The following is a 297-nucleotide window of genomic DNA, read 5'->3' as shown; positions in this document are numbered from 1 at the left end:
CCAGTTTAAGAACCCATTGTGGCCCTCGAGTCAAAAAGTTTGCCCACCCCTGGAGACTCTAGCCACTGAGCCAAACCGGCTAGGGCTTCATTTACTTCTTCATTTTTGCATTTACTGTCAAATTGCATATTTTAAATATATACAGTTTATTGTATGTCAGGTGCACCTCAGTACAGCGACCTAAACAGATTTTATGCAGCTTCCAGAATGAGGGGGTAGAAGGGTGAAGCTCTATTTGGTAAGGATCTGTGTAGATTGTCAGGAACAACACTGACAGAAACAACAATTTTCTGGAGT

This window comes from Myotis davidii, unplaced genomic scaffold, assembly GCF_000327345.1.
Source record: "Myotis davidii unplaced genomic scaffold, ASM32734v1 scaffold705, whole genome shotgun sequence".
NCBI lineage: Eukaryota > Metazoa > Chordata > Mammalia > Chiroptera > Vespertilionidae > Myotis > Myotis davidii.
Note: the sequence above shows the minus strand (reverse complement) of the source record.